The 27,290-nt window shown below is 37.7% G+C and overlaps 1 long non-coding RNA gene across 1 annotated transcript; it reads left to right on the forward strand.

Annotated features, from left to right (window-relative positions):
* Positions 1-2,334: 2,334 nt before the first annotated feature.
* LOC108037930 lies at positions 2,335-4,502 on the forward strand. The gene is made up of 4 exons (XR_001768911.2): positions 2,335-2,844; positions 3,549-3,739; positions 3,857-4,157; positions 4,213-4,502. It is a non-coding gene; the product is annotated as an uncharacterized LOC108037930 (long non-coding RNA).
* The last annotated feature ends 22,788 nt before the right edge of the window (positions 4,503-27,290 follow it).

A 27,290-nucleotide genomic window follows, 5' to 3' on the forward strand; every position in this document is an offset into this window, starting at 1 on the left:
TCCCAACGTCCTAACTTTAAAAACACCAAAGTTATGGCATTTCCGATTGTTCAGTTATATGGCAGCTATAAGATATAGTCGGCCGATCCCGTCCGTTCCGTTTTATATACTGCGTGTGTAAAGTTTCAATTCGATATCTTTAAAATTGAGAGACTAGTTCGCATAGAACACTAGTTCAGACAGACGGACATGCTTATATCAACAGACGGACATGCTTATATCAACTCAGGACGAGATCCTGATCAAATATATATATACTTTATAGGGTCGGAGATGTCTCCTTCACTGCTTTGCACACTTTTGACCAAAATTATAATACCCTATGCAAGGGTATAAAAAAGAAACAAATGCTTGTAAAGCTTACGGAATTGTTTTGGATCCTTTTACTCTACGAGTAATAATTAATTCTTAATTAATAGTAAAAATTAACTCCCTCAAATTCAAATTAATTTGTTTAATTCTTTCAGATTTGGAAGTTGCACCTTTTAGCGTCATATAAACCTTAAAATCAGATCGAAATACAAGTTAGAAAGCAGAAATACTTTAATGATTCCAATGTAACCGCATTTTTGTGAGTTCATTAGAACCGAGTGTTCTGCGGACGTACTGTCAATCAGGATGGCTTGTGGACAAACAGTTAAAATACAAAAACTTATTTGCAGGAAGTATATTGGCAAGACAAGTTGAACGGTTACAAAAAATTAAAAAACAATACAATTTAAATTTAACAGTAAATTTGATTAATTTACTGATCAGTATTTGTTCCGGTTTTCGTCCGTTTTTGAGCTAAGAAAAACTCTGCTCTGAGAACAGTCACTTCAAAATAATACATTTTAAATTTTTTATCTAGGTCCTGACAAACTTTAAAGCCTAGTACTTAGGTCGAAAAACGAGTTCGCCAGCGGAAAAACTTAAATTTTCCAGTGTTACAGCATTTTTGAGAGCTCATCAAAAATCTGCTATAATCTCTAAATTACCAAATAATTATCACTAAAGCCTAGTACTCAGATCGACAAACGAGTACGCTAGCGCAAAAACTTTAATCTTTCCAGTGTGACCAACATTTCGAGAGTTCATCAGAATTAAGCGTGCTACGGTCGTTCTGTCAATCAGCTGAGTTTGTTGACAAGCAGTTAAAATTCAAATATCGTATTTGCGGGAAAAAGATAATTTCAACTACCTTGGCAAAACAAGTCTGCCGCTGTACAAAGAAATTAAAAAACAATACAATTTAAATTTAACAGATGTTTTTTTTAGTTTACTGATAATTATTTGCTAATTTTAAGTTCATAGCTTCACTTTTATTGTGTTTTTTCGTACATTCTTGACCTAAAAACATTTTGCTTTGACAAGAGGCACCCCAAATAGTATTAATGTTTTTTTTCCTCACTTGTAAACTCCTGCAATCGACTGTTGCAAGTTTTTTGAGTTTTTCCCTCCATTTCTTAAATTGTTCAGTGAGAAGCGCACGCCAAAAGATAAAATTTTTTATTCTTTTCGCTAGGGTTCACCCAAATTTCATTTCCGCAGACTGGCAACGCAAAATTCCGAGAGTTCATCAGATTTAAGCGTGCTCGGTCGTACTGTCAATCAGCTGGGTTTGTTGACAAGCAGTTAAAATTCAAATATCGTATTTGCGGGAAAGAGTCTTTAAAAGATATTATCAAATACCTTGGCAAGACAAGTCTGCCGCTGTACAAAGAAATTAAAAAACAATACATTTTAAATTGTACAGTTGTTTTTTTTCATTCACTAATAATTATTTTGAACGCCAGCTGTTTTCCTCTCGCTCTCTCTCATGACTGGCGTTATCCACGGGGGGGAAATTAGGTAAATTTCCCCCCCTTGGAACCGCAGAACCTGAAAATTTCACTTGTTTGCTAGAAATCACCGCGATTTCCAGTTTTCGTCTTTTTCAATTTCCCCCCCCAAGAATCGTCTCTGGATCCGCCACTGCTGGCGTACGGGTTTTGTCTATCTGAGTACTAGGCTTTAACACGTTAAAATGTTCATATAACAGGGGTCCGCCCTAATGAACATACATAGGTACTAATGTATGTAGCTGATTAAGAAATATGTACACATATACCGAAGTATGCATGTGAGTTCACACATACATACATATGTACATATATCAATTTAAAAGGCTTTGCCTTTAGGGCCTATACCCTAATTGAGGGCAAAATAATGTCTTTATTAGTAGGATTAGCTACATGCATACACTTGTACACACATACATCATACGACTTTCAGAAAACTTAAGTATAATTTCAATGATTGTCAAATTATTATAATGTTTTTTAGTATAAATGTAAATGTGAACATACACATATAAATATGTATTTATGTATGTCTGAGCTTATGGCGACATAAATCTGAATATACACATTTATGTACATTCATATGTACATATGTATGTTTGTATGAACATTCAACCCAAAACAGTTCCCTTAATTTTGTTTTTGCGGCTGTTTGTCTGCTTTTCCCCTTTTATTTTCTGCTTCAGCGGACAACATAATTCCAAAGGCCAACTCGGCTCAATTTCTTGATAATGATGATGCTTCAATCTGTGCCTGCTCTGTCGCTTAATGGAGAAAGAAACTGGATTTTAAATGAAGGAATGTATGTTTGTATGTACATACGTGTACATACATACGTATATACGTAAACAAACATATACATATATATGTATACATGTATGAAAAAGACGAAAACGTTTTTTCCTTTTGGTTTCGATCCGCTGACTAATTAAGCCTTTAAATTTGTACTGGACCAAGAAACAGGAGAGGAAAATAAAGTCATTGGGCTCCGCTCCACTAAAGATACGTGATAGGAAAACCGGTGGTAAGAAAAATAAAAAAGACAATGTACATATGTATGTATGCATCTGTATTTATGAAGATACATATATATACATGTGTACATACATAATGGATGCACCGTCAAATTTTGTATTTGGGCACTAAGTAAACTTTGTAGTCAAATATAAAAAAACATATCTAAAATATGAAAATGTGTATACAAGAGAATAAGCAAAATATGCACATGCAAATCCATTTCTATTCTTCAAGCAAATATATGTATATACATATGTACATACATACATATGTATGTATGTGGTTAAAACGTTGCACATTTGTTCTTACATGTACACATACATATACATATGTATGTACATACATACATAGGCTTAAGTCGTTACTCCTGCTAAACTAAGAAAGATAACAGAAAAATATTAATGCAGTATTTTAATAGGGAATATTAACATGTTTATTAAACAAAGCGATTTTCTTAATCATAAAAAAAAACAATTATTTAATAAAAACAAAATGTACAGGCTTTTTTTATTCCGCTCATTCTACTTAATTTATTATTTGTAAGTTAACAGCTAATATTTTGTATGTCCTCTTTTCTGGTACAGGACAGCTTTGAGACGATTTCCATGGAAGAAACTAACTTTTTAATGGTTTCCAATGGAATTTTTTGCCATCCTTCCATGAGAACACTTTTCAGGTCGTTTTTGATTGAAATCTTCCTCTTCCTTATAGCGATGTCCATTATTTCCCATACATTTTCGATCACATTTAAATCTGGAGACTGTGCTGGCGTTATGACGACATGAGGCAGTTCCAGACAAGCCAAGTCTTCACAATTGCTGCTGAATGTTTTGGAACGTTATCCTGGTAATACCGAAATCGATCGCGTATGCGAACCTGCAGCAGGTTTTGCTTTAAAATTTGTAAGTACATTTTGGCCATCCTTGATCCTATCAATAAAAACGAGGTTGCCCCGCCAGAAGCTGCCATACAGGCCTAAACCATAACATGACCCTGCCATGCTTGACCGTATCTTTTAGGCTCCAAATGGAATGCAACTTTCTGTAGAACTCCGGCAGTTAATAGTAAAACTGAACTTTAAAGGCAAAACTGTGAGAGAAATTGCTGAATTGGTCGGAAAAAGCAAGTCTACTGTCCATCACATTATCAAGAACCAAACTGGTAAAGATGTTTGCTTGAATACTGCGTAATACTTCGCATAAATAGGATTACCATGACAGAGTTGCCAGGAAAAAGCCTTTTATCAGCCCCAAGAACAAAAAGTGCAGTGTTTAATTTGCAAAGGAATATTTGCTGAAAACAGGAGAGCTCTGGAAGACGGTAATATAATATTTAATAAACTTAGAAATTCATTTTTTAAATTGGTTAATTGAAGGTTCTATTTACCGACGGAAGTAAATTTAATTTACATGGCTCAGACAGAAAGATGTTTGTATAGCGCAAACTAAACTCCGAATTCGAGCCGAAAAACACAAAGGCCACAGTAAAACATGGAGAATGTTCTGTGATGGTTTTGGGGCTGCATGTCTAATGCTGGAGTGGAACAATTTATTTTATATCATTTTTGGCTACCTTAACATTTAAAACAATGTATAGCTTTGTTGTTTACAATTTTCTTGGGACTTGGTGATTTTTAAGTACTATGGAATTACGGACTTAAATTAAAATCGGACATCTACATATGTACATATATCATATAAATCCCATAGGAATATCAAAAAATTAAAACAAATAAAAATGAAAAAAATATGTAGCTTGCTGTTTTTCTATTTATCAAAATATTTCTTTGATATGGTAATTATATTCTATATCAGAATTATGCTCGGACAACAATATCATATACATATGTATGTACATATGTATGTATGTAGCTGCCATAGAAACGATGGCAAAATGCAAAAGCGCAAAGTCGACACAGCTTCATTGTTTTTAGTCATATAGGCATAGAAATCGAAATGTAGTCGTTTTGTAATAACTGCCGAAGTTTGCTTTCTTTCATGTTTGCTTATGTTATTAAAATATAGGAATTTTTAGTTAAATAAAAACAAAAAAAAATCAAATTTATCACGTTTTTTACTGTTTTTGAGGATATTTATCTTAAGAAAATGACTGTCCGATTATAGGATGGAGGCACTGTAAATCATCGTTGTCTAAAGAAATTTTTGGCATAAAATAGGCCAAAGCTCCATAGCAACGATTCATTTATTAAGCAAAGAAGTTTTAAGAGTTATTCATGTCCAATGGCTGTTTACCCTATATAATGCAAACATAAAATTAGCAGACAAAATTTTTGATTCGATCCGGGAGGTAATTATTAGCGGTCCGATTTTTAAAATGTATACATACATATGTACATATGTACATAGGTATCTTTTCAAGGCCACAAAACATTTACCTTTAGACCAAAGAATGTAGGTGACACATAATTGCTGAGATTTGCAGAGAATTGCGCTTCGCCACCATCATAAAATGCTGGTTAAGTTCAAACTCTCTAGAATTTTCAGTTCTTGAGTTTTTTTTGCTTCGTAGCTTAGAAGATACCGCATATTAAAATTATTTCCAGAGGTTCGCAATTCCAAAATATATTCCTTTTTAAATAAACTGTTGATTTGTCCAGGAAGGACTAAAAGGAAATTTAATATTGTAGTTAAAAATAAGAAAAGGACTTTAGTCGAGTTCCCTGAGTTAATCAACATTCTTACAAATTTATATACATATGTACATACATACATGAAATATGTACATACATATGTACATACATACATGAAATATGTACATACATATGTACATACATGTGTTAATATTTTTAATCTGTCAAAAATTGCTTGATCCACGAACTTCTTAGTCAATTATGTTTGAACGTATGATGAAATATACATACATATGTATGTACACAAATGCATATACATATGTAAGTAAGTATTTTATGAGCGTACATATGTATATATATTCATGTGCATTATAAAATATCTGGTTTTGTTGTTTCCGAGAACCGACAAAACGTTTCTCATAAAAAAAGGAATGAGCATAGCCATGTGCGCACATGCACATACATTTACTTCAATACATCTGTAGGAGTACGTGTGATACATTTGTTAGTATATGTTTATGTATATGTATAAAAGTCTGAGAATATGTTCACACAAATGCACATTTAAAATTCATACAAACACCCATGTGAATGTATGTATAAACAACTGCCGCACAGCTTGCTCTTGCTCCTTTCAGAGCGAAAAGACTTGAGTAAGACGTTAAATTACAAAGGGCACATACATATGTACATACATACATACGTACATATAAACGGTATGCGCACAGCAAGAGAGATCGCAGGCCCAATCCTGCTGTGCACTTGCAGGCAAAAAAGATATTTGCCTTGGCCAGTTCCGAACAAACAACTTCTGACTTTTGAAATCGTACTGCTCTAGGATACCAAAAGTTGTCTTGTATTTTACACATCGAATCATGACTGTCCCTATTTTGATCAATTTAAAAACTAGGAGTGCAGGTAAAACATATGTAAGTATTTATCTACATATGTATATTTTGAATAAGGATCGAATGAAAGAATTATGTCAACCCCCAGATCTCCTCAACATTTTTTTTCCGATTGTTTCTATGGGAGCTATATGATATAGTCGCCCGATCCGGCTCGTTCCGACTTACATACATATATGTATACCTACTACATGCAATAGAAAGACAACTTTTAAGAAAGTTTTAAGCAGAAAGCTTTAAAACTGAGGGACTAGTCTGCGTAGAAACGGACAGACGGACGGCTAGATCGACTCTCCTCGTGATGCTGATAAATAATATACATATGTACATATGTATGTATATTTTTTATAGAGTCGGAAATGTCTCCTTCACTTCAATTTGGTGCATTTTTTGGTTTTTTATTTTTATTAAATTATTAATAAAAGATAAATTAATGAAGTCACTTGTATTAAACAGTTAATTAATGATTATATCTAAAAATATTTTTCTTCATTAAAATATCAGCATATAAGATAAAGAACAAGAAAGGAAAGCTAACTTCGGGCGGAGCCGAAGTTGAAATACCCTTGCAGAATATTCTGCAAATTATATTCTCCAAAAATATTCATATGATGCATTCTTAATACTCATACAAAATCCCAACTTCCTAACTTTAAAAACACCAAAGTTATGGCATTTCCAATCGTTCAGTTATGTATATGGCAACTATAGAATATAGTCGGCCGATCCTTATGAAATTTGATATGTCCGATTGATTGGGCAAAAATAAAACCCATAGAAAATCCCAACTTCCTAACTTTACTAACACCAAAGTTATGGCATTTCCGATCAATCAGTTATATGGCAGCTATAAGATATAGTCGGCCGATCCTTATGAAATTTGGTAGGTCGGATAAATTGGCCAAATATAAAACCCATAGAAAATCCCAACTTCCTAACTTAACAAACAGCAGAGTTATGGCATTTCTGATCAATCAGTTATATGGCAGCTATAGGATATAGTCGGCCGATCCCGGCCGTTCCGACTTATATACTGCGTGCAAAGGAAAGAAGGGTGTGTGCAAAGTTTCAATTTGATATCTTTAAAACTGAGAGACTAGTTCGCGTAGAAACAGACAGACGGACAGACAGACGGACATGGCTATATCAACTCAGGAGGTGATCCTGATCAAGAATATATATACTTTATAGGGTCGGAGATGTCTCCTTCACTGCGTTGCACACTTTTGACCAAAATTATAATTCCCTCTGCAAGGGTATAAAAATAGCCTTTAAGTTCAACATGCGTCACTGTATGTGCATACATTCACATACATATATTTTATGCAATTGTTAATTTACCCACATTCGCCAGTTATTAAGGACAGTTTAACATTTAATCTTATTAACATTTAAAACAATACTCCATCATTACTTTCCTGTAAAAGCTGAGTGGGTAAAATCCGAAACGGATCCGCACTTCATCCGTACTCAAATGTATACATACATATGTATGTATGTATATGTTTAATCAAATATTTTGTTATGCCAACTTAGCACATCGTAGAATATTTCGAAATCTTTTCAATTAAGATCCGTTTTTCCGAAACCTTAAATAAGTCACCCAATACATGTATATACATATGTAGGTATATCATAGCTGTTTACAGATTTATCCGGATTTAAAAATAAAATCATATGTTCTGTAAGTGTATTAACAAAAATAAAAAATTTTAAAAAGGAAAAAAAGTTTTGGATACTTCTTGTTTGCTTGAACAAGTTAAAAGAATTTAAAACCCTTTGTTCAATCAGGAGATTTTTAATTGATTTTTTAAGAGTATTATCTATAAATTTTTAACTAATTGTTCTAAACACCTTTTATAAACATCCTATATACAGTGTTTATTTTTATTGCATATTCCCATAAAACGGTTTTCGATACACCGACTATGACATGTTGTGTGAGTCCCCTTTAGTACCGTTCATCACCTTTTCATCGGTGAATCATAAGCAAAAATAAACATCACTTGTTATGATTGATAAATTTCTATACAACTTTGTGGTCAATTTAACTTTTACAACTTGATGAACTAATCTATAAAAAATGAATCACCTGTTTATTTTTGGGAAAAAGAGAGGAAGCAAAGTAGATATAGTTATGGTTTGCGTTTGCTACAATAATCGATTGCGAGCGACGGCTCCGCCAGCATTGTAGCCGGCAGACTGATGAAATAGTGATGAATTTCAGCAGAAGTGACTTTCGGAATTAATAGATTTCTGTAAAGGAGAGAGCCCTCTTTAGATGCTTAAAAAATCGAATTTATTTATTTGCATAAATGTCTACCCAAAGTATCCAATAACACATGCATGGTCGAAGCGGCTTGCCGAAATGCTTGTACCAGGCATAATATTGCATATATTTTAATGAAACAATTTCAGAAGTCTGTTGACAAATAAAACCTAAAACCTTCGTTTTAATTGAATATTTCCGTTCTTCCCAGAAAGTCTTTGGAAAAATCGATTTTTTGAAGCTTCTAAAGCAGGCTCCCCCCTTAAGTTAAAAAAAGCATACCATTTATGTATCTACCTAATTATATTCTTCATTATTTTGACTATTTTTCTTGAAGGTAATTTTTTATACCCTTGCAGAGGGTATTATAAAGCTTGCCGAAGATTGCTTCCTTACTTGTTGGTTAATAAGAGCACATTGTGATACCCATGTGCCATAGAATTTGTTTGAGAAAATTGTCATTATTAATTATTATTTATTTGCATGGAAGAGAGATAAATAATACCAAAACTCCAAATGAATCATTAGAATTCCAGGATTCGCTCGAAAAAATCCGATTGCCAATTGGCCTAAAAGAAGCATTTTTTGGCGTAACAAAAACAGTTAGTTACAACACAGCTTTATTTTGATAGACAAAACGAATGTTTTATATGTTCCCATTTGATTTTACTTCTTAAGTTAAGCTACGTTCAAATATATTAGTATTAAGAAATATTTCATAACAAAATAAAAGGTGTGTGCAGCATTTTTTGTAAGGCCTCTCTTTTGTACCCTATAATTTAAATATTTCGAAAATCTTTCTGAAATTTCTATTAGGTTATGGTATATATGATGGTATATATAATCGTCCCATTCTATGCAAAAGTAAAACAGTAATTTTAAAGTCGTTAAAATACTATTTATCGGTGTATATGTTTATATGTTAAGAAACCCGATTGTTTATATGGGAGCTATATGATATATAAGGTCGATCCGGCCCGATCCGATTTATATACTATCTGCAATAAATAGTCGACTTTTTGCGAAGTTTCATCCAAATTGCTTTAAACTGAAGGACAAGTAGATAAACTCGCCTGATGTTGGTCAAGAATTTATACACTTTATCGGGTTGAAGACGTTCCCTTTTGACTGAGTCTATATCCTATGTTAGGGTATAAATAATATTTCTAGTGCAAAAATGTTGATAGATAAATGCATGGTATTAGATAGCGAACAAAAATGGAGAGCATTTAAAGATATTATAAGTATCTCTTTGCCAACAAAGTTTAATTCGAGTAGCCCGTTTTATTGTTTTCCACAATGATTATTAAGCCATTCATAATTTGAGTGTAATAAATTTAATGTAAACAAGAAAGGAAACAAACTTCGACGAGCCAAAGTTTTTATACACTTGCAGTTATTACAAAACGACTACATTTCGATTTCTATGCCTATATTACTAATAACAATGAAGTCAAACTTTTACAAACTTTTGATTGAAATTATAATACCCTCTGTAAGGGTATAAAAATGGCTCGACACTGTCGTGTAAGAGAGAGTAAATATTGCTTTACTAGACCCAGAATCATCTTGGGTATTAATACATTTAAATAAAATAAATTGAACGTTTTTCGATTTTGCAAAATTTGTGAATACAAAAGAGGCAGTCTGCTATTGTAGGATGACAGGCAAAGATGTCGATCTCAGCTTAGTTCTCTTACAACAAACCCTTCGCATACGCATTACCTGTGTTTGAGCAATGGTCCAACAAGTAAGACTAAAAATGAGCTGTTTTCTAAGGGTCAAAAAAATATTTAGACTAAGCTTATATAAACGTTAAAACACCTTTGGCCTGCTATGTTATCGGTAAAAATGTATATTTTAATTATTATTAAATATAATGTTATTTTATTATATTAGAATGTTATATTAAATAGAATGTAATTTCTTATATTCGTTTTTAAACAAGCTTGGGCAATTAAGCCTCGTCGTTTTATTTACCTTAAACATTATGTAGTGTTATGTATTATGTATGTTATTTGAAGGTTCATTGTTTTAATCGTACAAAATTAACTTTTCTGAATAAACGATTCGGTCGGTCTTGGAAAAAAAAAGAAATGAAGATCCTAAGGGGTTGTTAGTGATCGATTCTTAATACAGAAGAGAAACGACGATGAAGCCATCACCCCGAGCCATATTTTGTTGGGATCAGCAAGTTGTTATATTTCCTGATACGAATCCTTTCTTTTGATATTGGAGGTTCAAAACGGCTAAAAACTCATATTTTTCAGATCCAAAACCTTTTTTTTTTGTAACTTGCTTTATTTTCTTAAAAGTTACCACTATTAACTTGGTTGAGGTACGAAAGCCTTTATTTTCGCAAGATGTTTTTACCCGTTACTCGTTTAGTAAAAAGGTATATTGTCCACTTGGACTTGTTAAAATGTATATTGTTAATTTAATTTAATTTTTAAGTTTAACCTAAAGTTTTACAACCTTGACAGCAGTTTCGTTGAAGGTGCCTTTTTTATACTTATTAATTCAATAAGAATACTTTGTGGAACAAAGAACATTTCGTTTTGCATTTTGAATTTTAGTCACAACCAAATATAGAAAAACGTCAAGCTATGTGTAAATAGGTGTAAATGATAGGTATATAATTTAAAAAATTAAAAAACAACCAAGTTGAATAAATTGATCGTAGGGCAAATATATACTAATTTGATTCATTCCCCTCTTTTTCATATATATGTTTCCTAAAGTTACCAAAAAACGATTGGAAAAGTTTTCTCTCGATATCGTTAAAATTCAGCGAGTTTTTAATTTTGCCAACAAAAGAGGTCGTTGGACCCATAGTGCCCTGTAGACAGTAATCGGGGCAATGGTAGCACAATCGCGACTTGGTGGGGTACAATTTTAAAGTCTGTGTCGGATTCGTGGTTCATTTTTGTAGACTACAAAATGGTCCTGGAATGGCCTTAACTTAAAAATCATAAGTGTATAACTGAACCTACCCATCTATGCCAAATAAATAATAACAAAATGTCAACAAGTATACAAAATCATACAGAACCGAACGTCAAGCAAAGCAAAAGAATATCATAGAAAATAACCTCAAAAAACTTGAAACAATGGCTACCAGCCTAATTTCCGACAATAAAGCCAAAGTCGACAATTCCTACCTGACGTCACAATCTTTACTTTTCTTTTTGTTTAAGTGGTTTTATGTAGTTTACAGTAATAATAATTTGTTTTATGCCAGACCAAGATTATATCAAGGCGCGTGCAAATGCCCGTATGTATGTAACCTTTATCATGTACCTATCTTTTATTATACCCTTGCAGAGGGTATAATAATTTTGGTCAAAAGTGTGCAACGCAGTGAAGGAGACATCTCCGACCCTATAAAGTATATATATTCTTGATCAGGATCACCTCCTGAGTTGATATAGCCATGTCCGTCTGTCCGTCTGTCTGTTTCTACGCAAACTAGTCTCTCAGTTTTAAAGCTATCGAGTTGAAACTTTGCACACAGCCTTCTTTCCTTTGCACGCAGTATATATGTCGGAACGGCCGGGATCGGCCGACTATATCCTATAGCTGCCATATAACTGATTGATCGGAAATGCCATAACTTTGGTGTTTGTAAAGTTAGGAAGTTGGAATTTTCTATGGGTTTTATATTTGGCCAATCGATCCGACTTACCAAATTTCATAAGGATCGGCCAACTATATCTTATAGCTGCCATATAACTGATTGATCGGAAATGCCATAACTTTGGTATTGGTAAAGTTAGGAAGTTGGGATTTTCTATGGGTTTTATATTTGGCCAATCAATCCGACATACCAAATTTCATAAGGATCGGCCGACTATATCTTATAGCTGCCATATAACTGATTGATCTGAAATGCCATAACTTTGGTGTTTGTTAAGTTAGGAAGTTGGGATTTTCTATGGGTTTTATTTTTGGCCAATCAATCCGACCTACCAAAGTTCATTAAGATCGGCCGACTATATCTTATAGCTGCCATATAACTGAACGATTGGAAATGCTATAACTTTGTTGTTTTTAAAGTTAGGAAGTTGGGATTTTTTATGAGTATTAAGAATGCATCATATGAATAATTTTGGAGAATATAATTTACAGAGTATTCTGCAAGGGTATATCAACTTCGGCTCCGCCGGAAGTTAGCTTTCCTTTCTTGTTTTGATTTAGGATTGATTGGCCAAAAATAAACCCCATAGAAAATTCCAACTTTCTAACTTTACAAACACCAAAGTTATGGCATTTCCGATCAATCAGTTGTATGGCAGCTATCCTATAGCAGCTATCCTCGTCCGATCCCGGCCGTTCCGACTTATATACTGCGTGCGTTTAAAACTGAAAGACTACTTTGCGTAGAAACAGACAGACGGACAGACGGACATGCTTATATCAACTTAGGAGGCGATCCTGATTAAGAATATATATACTTTATAGGGTCGCAGATGTCTCTTTCACTGCGTTGCACACTTTTGAATTATAATACCCTCTGTAGGGGTATAAAAAGTAACATCACTTAAGTACTCGGACTAACCGTTAACAACAAATACAACTAAAACTCACGTATTAACTCTCTCATACCATCTCTCTCCAACAAACTAAGTATCATAAAATGCCTGGCCAGCTCAAAATTTAACGGCAACACCAACACATTACTAAACATAGCAAAAGCCATACTTATATCTAAAATTGACTACGCACTCCACACAAACGGTTACACCACGAAAAATACACTAAATAAATTACAAACCACATTAAACCCAGCTTTTAGAACAGTCCTGGGTGTCTTTCCGAATCGACCCACTCCAGCCAATCGTCGACGAAAGTGTTTTGACAAATCGCTCTTGCTGCCTCATTAATGGATTTACGACGCGCTTTAGTTTTTAATTTCGAATTCTCCCTTCTCGTGAATGTTCTTAAGAGTGATTGCGGCTTTTATTTCTGTTGATTACGTTGATAATATTTTTGGCGAAAATAACTTTAGCACTATTACACGCCCTTGCTGCTCAATTTTTTTTACTAGGGCATTTGAGTTCTGTTCCCTTATGTAAATTGGTGGGGGCTTTGACTTCTTTTAGACCACTTGTCCAGGTTCGGATTGATTTTTTTCATCATAAAAGGGCGAATCTGTTGTTACTAGATGCCCCTGTTTGTTCGCTGGCTGTATTAGGGCAGTTTATTATTTAGTTTATTTAAAGTTGTTCGCTCGGCGCACCAATTTATTTTCCGAATTAACCCACTACAGCTAATCGTCGACAAAATGGTTTTGACAAATCGTTCTTATTGCCTCAGAAAATCAGTCGCCAAATCGCTCTGCACTACGTCTTAAAGAAGACAAGGCGCCAAAAGTCATCAGTCTCGTACGAATGTATCTGGTGGGTGATCAATTTCTCCATCTCGCCATAAAAACATCGAGATGATTGGTTGAGATCGCGATCCTGGTGGAACATTTCCACTATATCGCTATTGGTCGTTCTCTAAATCGCATAAGCACAAGCAACAACGACACCAACATAGCTGGTCCTTTTAAAAGTTTGTCATCAAAAGAAATGACATCGCCGTCTCAAACTTAACGTGTATTCTTTTTGTTGTAACTGTAAAGACAGGAAGATACCAAGAACGTAGACTGTTTTACAAATCACACTTTACAGCTTGCGAATGTATTCCTTCTCCTCGTAGTGCCACATGGTATCAGACATTTTTTTCTCAAGGCACTTAAGATGTTTTAGAGCTCGACTTTTTCGTACATCCATTACAGTTCATTCTTCAAACGACTCTCGTTTGTGATATATTTTGTTTTTGCTTCCAAAATCCTTAGAGACTGTTACTAAGATTTTACAGAAATGCTGATGCCGAAAGATCCCAACAAAAAGAACGCCTTCATATCTTCACCAAGCTTCCGCGAACTTGTGCTCTGGCAGAAATGCAGTAAACGAGATACCATGTCATTCGTAGCGATCGTAAACTTACCATCTCAATTTGTATAGTACCGTAATAAGATCGCTACTTTCAGCTTCACTCACTTCACGGTACGCTGATTTTTATTTTGTCCATTCCGATGATAATTTGAGCCTTAACATCTTTGTATGGCGGAGCAGGAACGGTTCTCAAAGGCCGATGATTCTTGAGAGTCGCATCATCGATCCTTTGCAGTGGGAGATCCAAATTGCTAGTAGGGCGTACTCCTTTTAGCGCATAATTTATTTCTGGATGAGTTTTAGCGGAAACACTTGAACAGACTGGCTTAGATTTGAACTTTTAGGCAAAGGATGTCGCTGTTAGTCTCAGTGTGCAACATTTCTTAACGCTGCAATTTTGTTTTCTCTGCTTTCCAAAACAACAAAACCTAAGCTGTTGGACTTCATTAATTGTACTTTAGACTTGATGGACATGAAAAAACATTCCTTTACGAATTTCCAGGCTATGACCACTGACACATTCTAGATATTGTCATTGCTTCCCTCCACGGCGTGCTCTTTTAGACGTTTCCTCGAGAATTTTCCACTTGAAGTGCGCACAAATTCCTAGTGTACCTGAATGGTAACCACACCTGAACGCGTCTTAATCAATCACGTGAGATTCAAAATGCTCTTTACAGGCTTCTTCTTTCTCTGTAAGAGGTGGGGGATCTGTGCAAAGTCTATCTATTTTATGAACTCGTGAGTCCTTACGGCGTTAGGCTAGTCGAAAAATTATGTTCACAAAAGCTCCAATATTTCCTAAGTACTCATCAATAGGTCGTTTGTTTCAGGAGAAAAAGATGGAAGATGTTCCAATATTCTTGATTAACGTTTTTGGCGCATGGATTTCCATCATGCAAAGCGGATGGAGTCTCCTGCATGCCCCGCTCATGCTGAGAAGATATTGTAAGGAATTGCATTTTTTGACAATGTGTCCTTTCGGAGGCAGTTAATGTACAACGGTGCCTTTTTAGAGAAATCGAATCTTTAAACTGTTAGAGCTGCGAAGGAAATGCTGTGTTCAATTTGATGTTCAGCTGCAATGCACGCATTGTACATGGTCGTTCCTGGCAGCATCAAACGAAAAACTCCTATTTCCATTCTTAGGATTAGATTGGACCATGTGTTGGTACCGCCTCACATTCGCTCCAAAGAGGAAGCGAAGTATAATATATCCGTTCTTCCCATTTTATTTTAGTTTCAGCGTCGACCTTGATCATTACAAAATGTATTAAAATAGCATTGGTAATGCGTCTATCATCCCCGAAAGACAGCAAGGACTCATAATGGGCTGTGACTGTTTCGATGAGGGTTGTCAAGGCTGTAGCTGACGGCTGTGAAATTTTTTGCAATTAAAAAGTGTCGATATGTTGTCGAAAAAAATGAGGCAATCATTACCGTACACCCGCTTCAGGCTAGCAAGGGCTTTGGGAGAATTCTCAGCAGTGACTTGAAGTGCCCTGACTGTTCCTAAAGCGTCTCCAGCTAAACACGATATTAAATGAGTGAATATCTCAATGTCTTGAAGCGTAGCATCTTTGTCAACAAAAGTTTCAACAAGATTATAAAATTTTTAAATGCGGAGGGTTTTCCGCTAAATGTTGGCGTCGCTCGGCAGGCTGCATTAAGGCGGGCGAATTGCCTGCAGCGCGGATTTTTCGACTGTATTTCGTTTTGCCTCATTTAAAATTGAAATCAGTAATGATTTTATTAAAACTATACTCTATTCCAACTCTTCGCGAAAGACATCTTTTGCATCTCTCACTTCTATTTAGTTTTAAAGAAGTGAAGCGTTTTCAATATGCGTATTAAGGATTTCTAAACGGATTAACAAACAACAAGAATGGAAAGCTACTTCGGGCGGAGCCGATGTTGATATACCCTTGCAGAATACTCTCTAAATTATATTCTTCAAAATTATTCATATGATGCATTTTTAATACTCATAAAAAATCGCAACTTCCTAACATTAAAAACACCAAAGTTATGGCATTTTCAATCGTTCAGTTATATGGCAGCTATAGGATATAGTCGGCCGATCTTTATGAATTTTGGTAGGTCGGATTGATTGGCCAAAAATAAAACCGATAGAAAATCCGTCTGTCTGTCCGTCTGTCTGTTTCTACGCAAACTAGTCTCTCAGTTTTAAAGATATCGAATTGAAACTATGCCGAACGCACGCACTGCAGGGAAGCACACGCCAACGCTCAAGCGTACCGAAAACCAACGAACAAGCGTTAAAGCAAACCAACAATTGCACTGCTCCCGCGATCGAGAACGAAAACGACAAATTTAACACGAAATCGCGGCAGAGGTGTCGGTGTGCGTGCAAACGGAGAATGATGACCGATAACTAACGGCAACGAATATATTAGTTGTCGCTGCAAGCGCGTAGTCTTCTTTATTTTTAGTCGTTCGTGAGTTAAAGCGTCGCAAACATGGAGCAAAATAAAGAGAAAATACGGCATATTTTACAGTACTACTACGATAAAAGCAAAAATGCGTCTCAAGCCACCAATAAAATTTGTGCAGTTTATGGACCCGATACAGTTTCCATTTCCACCTCACAACGATGGTTTGTGCGTTTTCGTTCTGGTGTAAAGGTGTCGAAGATGAGCCACGCTCCTGAAGGCATGTCGTCGAAAATTGAGATAAAATCGCTGAGTTGGTCGAAAGAGACCGGCATAGTAGCAGTCAGGCAAGTTCTTCGGAGTGTTTGGTGAGATTGGCAGGAAACCGTCCACTATGAGCTGCTGCCCTATGGCCAAACGCTCAGTTCGGACCTGTACTGCCAATAACTGGACCGCTTGAAGGCAGCACTCATGCTGAAGAGACCATCTTTGATCAGAGGCCGAATTGTCTTCCATCAGGATAACGCCAGATCACACACATCTTTGGTGACGCGCCAGAAGCTTCCGGAGCTCGGATGTGAGGTTCTTTTGCATCCACCGTATCTCCCAGATCTCGCGCCAAGTGATTACCTGTTTCTGTCCATGGCGAACGTGCTTGGTAGTCTGAAGTTGGGCACAAGAGAGTCCTGGCTCTCCGAGTTGCCAATAGGGAAGCGAGCTTCTAAAAGTGGGCCATTATGAAGTTGGAAACTCGTTGGGTACGCGTCATCGAACAAAACGGGGCATATTTTACTTGAATCGCATTATTGGGAACATTTGAAAATTCAATAAAAATAACGCAGTACTTTTTTGATAACCTAATATAAGCTTGATGCTGGAATAATTCTTCGACAAAGATTTTTGCATCGATTTTCTCGGGTTGACAATTTTAAAGTTGACACTTTTTCCAGCATTTTTAGTAATACCCTAAATTGGTGCTCACTACGACGAAAATGGGGAATTAAACTTGCACTAATTGGGTCGACGACGAATATTTGTTTGTAAAGCGATTCACTTATGTACGTATAGTTCAAAATCTTTATGTATGTATGGCACAATTATAATTGTTAGTACATGCAATTTAATTTTCTTGGTTAGAATGCTCACTATCTACCGATTGTTACACGATTGGAAAAAGTTGAAAGATAGGCCATAGCACAATTAACAAAACGCCACAGATTAAGTTTAACTTTAAGCACTCTATACCTGGCAATTGTTTAAAAATGGTTGGCCATACCGACGAGGGTTTTGTTTGGTTGTTGTCACGTCGGGGTCACCATGAAAATTGTAATACTCCTTTGTATTAAACAAAACGTGTACTTGTGATGCAGGAGCTACGAATTTTATTTGACGGCGAAAATGTGTTATTGAGCGATGACGATAAGGAGTTGCTTCGATTGAATTCGATTTCACACTGACTACCCTTTCAGGTGTATGCTAACCTAAGGGGGCGAGAGAAAGCACGCCCTAAATATTTAGCAATTTAACAATCGTCACTGTTGTTGTATTTTCAACTTGTCTGCATTTAAGCTTTAACGACAGAATTCCATCTATTTAACTAAATCCAATAGAGTTTGTCCGAATTGCAAAAGCTTTTCTGATCTTAACATAGAGGAGTTGCTGACACAATAAAGCACCCCGCAGATAGCTGATGAGTCTGAGGTGGAAGGGAATTCTAAAAATTGAATCTTACGCTGAGGGTATAGATAATCTTAGTCACCTTTCAGCTATGGTAATTTTCTGTAACCAGCAGTCTAGATTAACGGAAAAAAAGTTGTATAATAAAAGATAAACTATGATTTAAATAGCAAAAGTGACAAGACCACGTATCGCATTTGGCGCAACAAATTCTTGACTGAAACCTGACCTCGTAGATTAGCTAAATTATTCGCAAAACAAAATAATCATCAATAACACAAATTACTTGGTTTGCCCAAAATACAAGTCGCTGAGATCAAATATTTCATTCTTTACAAACGCTATCAGTCTATGGAGGAATCTGACATAAACTCAGAAGATATTTGAAGTAAATTAAAAAATAATTTAAAAATGTTAAAGTTTTAAGTTGTAAAAATGATTTGTAAAGCTTTATTAATTAATATTTTTCAAAGATGTGTTAGTCGGATCGGACTAGATCGGCCGGTGATATCATATAGCTGCGGGTTGATTTCCATTGGTTTCTATTCTCTGTGGCTGGGAGCCTACAGATTCGTCTACAGATTTTCGTAAAAAGAATGCTTTAAAGTTTTTGTTTTTTCCGGGAAAGTGTGATTTTAGTGATCCCTGTACCGTATGAAACGTACAGCCGAATAGATGTTGGCTCAAATTACAAATTTGACGGCACTTTTGGTGGAGGGATAGCATTGGATAGGTTGGGAGTCTTTTCCCTGCAAGGAATCTTCCTGCATTTCCGAAATTCATCACTACTGGAATTCATTACTATTTCATCATACAGACCACGTCGTCGTCTATACTTATTAATTATATTATTGTATAGGAGTTCTTCTTAAAAATAACATTTGTTATAATCGTTCTTTTAGAAATGGATGGAATTTAACAATGTAAAAATTTTGCATAGACGGATATGCTTTTGTAAGTCAAAACAAATTGGGCATACGGGAATAAAGCAATTTTTTAAACTGTTTTTGTTTTTGTGTGCTCGCGCCCATTATGTCAAAATTCTTGGGAACTATAACATCATAAGATTCATAATATTTGGAGCACCCTAAATCACAAAGGGGAAGAATTTTTAACGGGTATATTCGCCTGATTCCACTGCATATCGGGAGCTTGTAGGAAAATTATGAAAAAAGATTTTTATCACCAGAAAGCTGTGACCGTAACCTGTTAATTTTTGTTTAGGAGAGTCCAAACCCTCTCATATAACTCCTCAATAGTAAGAGGGTGGTCCGATAAGTACTTAGCCTCCAAAAGAAAAACAAACATTTTGGAAAAGTGGCGATTTATATCTCAACATAGTCTCCTTTTAGCTCAATACACTAGACCCAGCGATGCTCCAACTTCTTTAACCCGTCTGAATAATACGTTTTCTCGAGGTCTGCAAAATAGGCCTCTGTGGCGGCCTTGAATTTGGCCTTGGCGAGGGCGGAAGTGTGAGCCGGTGCGTTGTCATGATGGAAAAGAACTTTTTTCTTCGCCAAATGAGGCCGTATTTTCTGCAATTCGGCGGCGAATCGGCCCAATAATTCGGCGTAGTACATCCCTGTGACCGTTTGTGACCTTCTCCTGTTAGTCGATGTAGATCACACCTTGTAAATCCCAAAAAACGGTGGTCTTCACCTTTCCGGCCGATGGGACAGTCTTCGCCTTCTTCGGAGCAGGTTCGCCGGGTGATTGTTCCTTGGTCTCTGGTGTGTACCAGTGGATCCATGTTTCGTCGACGGTCACGAAACGACGCAGAAACTTCTTCGGATTGCACTTAAACAGCGTCAAACACTGTTCTGAAGTGGTCTCACGGTTGCGTTTGTGGTCCGGAGTGAGCAAACGCGGCACCCATCGCGCCGACAGCTTTGACCCACGCGGTCTTTTGACATGCCTACTGTCTGAGCTATCTCGCGAATCTTCAATCGGCGGTCTGCCAATGCCAATACGAGATCGTGGATTTTTGTCACGTTATCCTCCGTGGTAGCCGTTTTCGGGCCACATGGGCGTGGCTCATCAAAAACCGAAGTGCGACCACGTTGAAACTCGTTAAACCAATTTTTGACGGTCGCCATCGAAGGAGAAGAGTCACCGTACACAGCATCCAAGCGCAGCATCTTTGATTTCGCTAAGCGATTTCCTTTCCAAAAACAAGAATCGAATTACAGACCGATATTGCTCTTTCTCCATTTTTCTAGAATTCGCGGACACGTCGGATTCCACACGCAGTAAAAACAAAACTAAGAATCCGATTCGGCTGAAATTTCGACACGAGAATGTACTACACGATAGTAAATTTCTCTTGCGATATTGACGCCATCGGGCGGTGAGGCTAAGTACTTATCGGACTGCCCTCGTAATTATACGGCGAAGTATAATATCGCTTAACAATCGGGACAAACGAGTCAGTTGATAAAGCGATTCCTCATTTATTTGGATGTTAAGCTTGGTTCTCTACTTAAAAAAAAAATGAGCAGCCATTGTTTGACTAATAAATTTTTGGAGTCGTAGTTACACTAGAAAAGTGACCAGCTGTGCTAGCGTATGTAATACCATTATTGAATTAATTATTATTATTATCAAGCACAGCAGGATTTGATTTAATTCAAGGAATCTCGTACAGGACTGAATCTCTGAGATATAAGTTAAGGAACCTAACTGTTGAGGAACCTAATAACTAATTACAATAATTTGGTATATTCAATAGCATGTAAGATATTCCTTCTTGAAATGGTCTGGTCTTACGATTTTTATATCTCTCTCTCTCTCTCTCTTCCTCCTGACCACGAGCTGTCGACATTAATAAAGCGTAAATTCTTATTGTGAAATAATTGAGTATTATTCTATCAACCCAATTCGAAAGTGGTCTTACAAACCATTTAGCGTGATCTATTCACCATCATTGTCTTGCTGGCACGGCTAAATCAAGCCTTAGAAGCCTTGAGGAGATCACTGACGAAATGCACTTGTTAGATAACGTTCAGGGTTTCGAGGATCCTACCGAAGACTTCAACGCGTATGAGGAGAAGTATCTGCGCGCGCTTACCTTATTCGCGTCGTTAAAGAGCGACCTTCAGCCAAGCAACATACCTCAAGCGGATCACAACATGGCCAAATTGCTGCAACGGCTAAGTGAGTTCTTTCAGCGACTATCTGAGAACGGAGCACCTACCTTAGCCACGCCGCCGCCTGGTGCTGTTTGTTTAACTGAAAACCCGTTGCCGAAAATCCACATCAAACCCTTTGGTGGAGACTACAAGGAATGGCCAGCCTTTAAGGACATTTACGAGAGCACCGTCCACAGCAAGACCCACCTGGGAAAGATTCAAAAGTTTCACTACCTTAAATCTTTCATAGTTGGTGAAGCGGCCAATCTTCTCAGTCACATGTCCATTACGGAATCAGCTTATAATTCATGGGAACGGCTCAATGAATACTATGATCGTCCAAGGCATATCGTGAACTGGCTGCTGCCCCCAACGAAAATATACTGATGGCGCCAATGAAATCATTCGTAGGCTAGATGCAATTTGGAAGACCAGCCGTGACTGCTGGGTGATTCATCTTGTACTGGCTAAAACTGATCCCGACTCTAGAAGTGGATAGAGGACACCAGAGGCGCTGCGACACCAACCGTTACATACTTGTTTAAATTCCTTGATGATCCCGACTCTAGAAGTGGATAGAGGACACCAGAGGCGCTGCGACACCAACCGTTACATACTTGTTTAAATTCCTTGATGATCGTTGCGAGGATTTTGAATTAAGCCAAGCTACATCGGCAATCAAACTCGATCCTGGCAGCCACACGGACAAGCCTGCCAAAGCGAAGTGCGCTTTTATTGCAGTGAACCGTGGCAATTGTGGTAAGTGTGGCTCTGCTGACCATCAGCTGTATAGATGCTCTCAATTTCAAAATCTGAACACTGAACATCGGCGCTCCTTTGTGAAAGGAAAGTCGCTTTGCTTCTAATGCCTACCTTCTGGCCACCGATCTTCACAATGTCAATCGAAACATTCGTGCAAGCACTGCAAAGGCCGTCATCATTCTCTTATACATCCTGAAAACGTGGTATCCATGACAGTTGCTCCTGCGGACACTGCACAGGCCAGTCCTCAAACTTCTGGATGTAGCTCAACTTTGGTCGCCCAGACGCAAAACAGCACCTCATTAACACAGTCACCGGGACTCAAAAGAAGCACATTGCCCACAGCTTTGGTGTAGGGACTTACACAATTTGCCGTGTGCTTGATAGCGGCTCTGAGCTATCCTACGTTTCTGAACGATTCGTCAACGCACTTGGGCTTGCACGTTCACCCTCAAGAATACTAGTTTCCGGAATATCTTCCGTCCAGGTCGAAACTACTATTGGCAACGATGCATATCAAGTCAATGGTGTCACTGCATACGATTGTTGTCGCTGCCCATGTGCTGGGCAAAATCACATCATCACTTCAACGGGACGACACTGACGAAAATGCTTTAAGGATCTACGATGGATTCCAGTTAGCCGATACTTCTTTTAACACATCTTCACCTGTAGACATTTTACTGGGAAATAAACAAATTTTGTCCGTTTTGGTATGTGATAAAAAATATGACACCGATGGAAATATTATTGCCATCAGATCAATCTTTGGATGGATAATCACTTCCGTTGCAATGCCGCATCCATCAACCGCCAACACTCTCATGACTACTGTTCACATAAACGCCTCTCTTCAACGCTTTTGGGAGATCGAGGATAACACTGAGCATACACAACGAGACCCTTCGCACGAAAAGGTGGAGCAGCACTTTCTGACACATTCCCGAGACCCAGACGGCAAATACATCGTTGAATTGCCTTTCAAACACGAATGCCAAGAGTTCGGAGACAGCCTGTAGGGCGCTGTATAACGCATCTATGCTGTGGAACGTCGCCTGCAGCATGATATGGAGCTAAGCAAGCAATATTTAAAATTTATGAACGAATATCTAAGCCTAGGTCATATGCGTAAGCTGGCCACTGAAGAATGCATACATCAGACAAAACGTTTTACATGCCACACCACCCAGTTCTAGGAAAGAAGCTGCGCTTGGTATTTGACGGGTCATTTGAAGACGTAAACGGCCACGCTCTAAATGACGCCTTACACATCAGACCCAGCATTCAACGTAACATGTATGCATTCGCTTTCGAATGCACAAGTTTGTGTTTTCGGCGGACATAGTAAAAATGTTTAGCCAGATTTGGGTTGCCCCTAAGCACCGCAACTTTCAACGGATCGTATGGAGAGATGCCCCGAATGATGCTCCTTCAACACTTTCAACTCTGTACAGTCACCTATGGAACAAGCTGTGCACCGTTTCTTGCTGTCAGAGTACTGGAACAACTAGGCGAGACCACCAGGATGAGTTTCACACATCCTCAAAAATTGTGCTTAAGGACTGTTACATACACGATGTCCTCACCGGCGCTGAAACTGAAGACGAATTACTTAGCCGCCGCAAAGAACTCATCCAGCTGATGTCCAAGGCTAAGCTTGAGCTTGGCAAATGGGTGTCTAACAGCAGCGTCATTCACTATCCAGCCGTATTGAATCCGATCCTGAAGCGTCTCCGATTGAGTGTCTATTGCTTCGAGTTGATTCGCTGCACTGCTTATGTTTTACGCTTTGTGCATCGAAGAATGAAGAAACGGATTCCATCAAACCTCACACTCACGTTTGAGGAAATCAGCGAGGCCCGCATTTATTGTCTAAGGCAGGTTCAAGGAAGCTTCTCATCCGATCTACACCTGTTGCAAAAGGGAACAGCTGTGGGAAATTCGTCAACACTTCGAACACTTTCACCCATGGTTTGCAAGAACGGCCTGCTTCGTGTAGGTGGGCGCCTCTCAAACTCGCTACTACCGGAGGAAGTCAAGCATCCATTTATTCTGGCAAAACATCATAGCATTTCTCTGCTTATTTAGGAACACGAGCACAGGATACATCTTTACCCAGGTTTGACAGCACTTTTCTTCATCGTTCGCCAACAATATTGGATTGTTGGCGCACGCAACATGATTCGCAAGCTTACACAAGCTACTCACAAATGTTTTCGCCAACGCCACAAAACAACTGATCAATACATGGCGGACTTGCCAGCTGTTCGGGTAGACCGGCCAGACCGCTTCTACTCAAAGTGCACAAGGGACGGAATCCACGAAAGGAAAAGGGATACATTTGTCTATTCGTCTGCCTAGTGACCTCCGCAATTCACTTGGAGTTGGCTACAGATCTCAGCACGGAGACATTTCTCGCTGCACTTCGTCGTTTTATCTCCCGTCGAGGAAAGTGTACCCACAACTTCAGCTACAACTTTGTGGGAGCAAAGAAGGTGTTAGACGATATGTATAAGCTCATCCTGTCGCAGCATCACAACACTCAAGTAACCCAAGTTGGCCAGAGAGGGTATCAAATGGAGTTTTATACCACCGCACGCACCCCACTAGGGCGGAAAATGGGAATTCCATTCTCACATTTGAGCAAATGCACACCCTTCTGGCCCAAATTGAGTCGTCGTCAATTCACGCCCACTCTTCGCTACGTCAGACATCGAGGTTTCCTACTTGTCACCCTGCTGATCGGACCCCCCTATACATCAGTTCCAGAGGGCGATCTTGGCCACATAGCAGTTAACCGACTGGATTACTGGCAAAATGTACAGGTAATACTACAAGTGATCATCAAGGATTCAAACACACCCCCCGCCGCTTGGACTTTGGCGCGCATAATCGAAGTCTATCAAGGCAAAGACGGGGTGGTACGCGCCGTAAGGCTGAAAAACTTGTTAGACCCATTTCTAAAATCTCAGGGTGGGCCGGGATGTTGAGAAACCTCATAATAAATTACAATAATTTGGTATATTCAATAGCATGTGAGATATTCCTTCTTGAGATGGTCTGGGCTCACGATTTTTATATCTCTCCCTCTCTCTCTGTCTTTCTCCTGACCACGAGCTGTCGACATGAATAAAGCGTAAAATAATTGAGTATTATTCTTGATTGAATTCTTCTTATATATTGAGTGGTTAAAATTTCGCAAGACTAGCAGAGCACGGGGAGCTGGCCTATATTCGAGTCGCAAAACACAAATATCCAGCGGACGGGCTGACAGGGGAAAACCGATGGAAACACCAAAGCGTTTAGGAAATCAAGTAAAGTATCAATAGACTTAAGCCCTGAAAATAAATAAAACAAGAGAGCCCGCTATAGTCGAGTGCCTCGACTATTAGATACCCGTTACTCAGTTAAAAAAGTTCAAATTATCAATTTGAATTCGGCGATCTCTTAGAGCTGGCAGCTTTATAGCACGAGCATCAGCACCAGCGCTGCTTTAGCGCATGCAGCTTTTGTCCTGCACCAGCAGCTGTGTTTATGTTTATGTTTTTGAGTGCAATAAATTGACTAGAAATATTAAACATACATATTTATATTGGCTAAACACATACATTCTTAAATAGTATTATGTATAAATGTTTGCACATCACGAGTAACGGGTATAGCGAATAGCTTTCTGTGAAAGGAGTTATCTTTGCCGGGCAATTGCAACTGTGTACAATATGTATATGCTTACATACATACACACATACGCCATTGTTTGACTCAGACCTCCAATTTGGCTAACTTGATTTGATTTGCATAGTTCTTGGGATATAGTTTGGTATTGACAAATGAAAACCATCGCAATTTCCTTTAATAGAAATCCTTATCGAGAATTAACGTTGACTCTGTTGAGCACCTTGGCCAGCTGTTATCCGTTAGATGGCGCCACCACGGGCCATGAAAGGCGGAAATGTAGGCGCTAGCCAGGCTTAAGCGTTTAATAGGTTTTTGGGCGTTAGAGTGGGCGTGGCAAAAAAAAATCGATAGGTATTGACGAAACAAATACATATCAATTAAAATGTTCATAATAGCATCAAAACTGTGGCCACAGCTTGTGTCTTGTGGGCCTCAGAGGGGGCGTGGCACCATTTTGAAACAAACTTGCGCTGCGTAGGAACTCCTAAAATCTACATGCAAAATGCCAATCTTGTAGCTTTTATAGTTTCCGAGATCTCAGCGTTCATACGGACAGACAGACAGACGGACAGACGGACATGGCTAGATCGACTCGACTAGTGATCCTGAACAAGAATATATATACTTTACCTGTTACATACTTTTGCACGAATACAATATACCCTTTTACTCTACGAGTAACGGGTATAAATATGATATGGAAAAAATGTATTTACAAATTTATGAAAAAAATCGTGGAGCTCCTTAGAAATAGTTACAAATATGTTGACATTAAAGTCGGGAACATTGAAGAGAAAACAAGAAAGGAAAGCTAAATCCGGGCGGAGCCGAAGTTGATATCCCTTGCAAAATATTCTGTAAATTTCATTCTCCAAAATTATTCATATGATGCATTCTTAAACTTATAAAAAACTTTAAAAACACCAATGTTATGGCATTTCCAATCGTTCAGTTATATGGCAGCTATAGGATGTAGGCGGCCGATCCTTATGAAGTTTGGTAGGTCGGATTGATGGCCATATAAAACCCATAGATAATCCCAACTTCCTAACTTTAAAAACACCAAAGTTATGGCATTTTCGATCAATCAGTTATATGGCAGC

The sequence above is a fragment of the Drosophila rhopaloa genome, unplaced genomic scaffold (genome assembly GCF_018152115.1).
Source record: "Drosophila rhopaloa isolate 14029-0021.01 unplaced genomic scaffold, ASM1815211v1 contig_203, whole genome shotgun sequence".
Classification (NCBI taxonomy): domain Eukaryota; kingdom Metazoa; phylum Arthropoda; class Insecta; order Diptera; family Drosophilidae; genus Drosophila; species Drosophila rhopaloa.